Consider the following 416-nt stretch of genomic DNA (forward strand, 5'->3'; position numbering starts at 1 on the left):
ATTTACTATTAACCAAGTAAAGCTAAATCAAAGAATACGTGACTTCTAACCAGGTCCCACATTAGCTCAGATGGTAGAGCGCGAAGTGCTGATGTTATGCATCCAGTACGGTTTCATATTCTTTCCTTGCATTCATTGTGCATCACATCGATGTAGTAGTGACAAATAGCGTGAGCTAAGTATCTACTTTATATTGCATATTGCATATTATACATAAACTTTTTGCGTACAATGTCGAGTTCAATATTTGACTGTTTTTTCACAATCGTTATACTAACACTAAGTGACCTACAGATACATACAGAAGAACATAGAACATGGGACATAGAACATGGGACATGAGACACCAACAAACTACCTACCTACCCATTAGATTCGATCCAAGGACCTTTGCTTGTATTTTGCAAGCGCTCTAC

Source organism: Plasmopara halstedii, assembly GCF_900000015.1.
Source record: "Plasmopara halstedii genome assembly, contig: Scaffold_2680, whole genome shotgun sequence".
NCBI classification, from domain to species: domain Eukaryota; phylum Oomycota; class Peronosporomycetes; order Peronosporales; family Peronosporaceae; genus Plasmopara; species Plasmopara halstedii.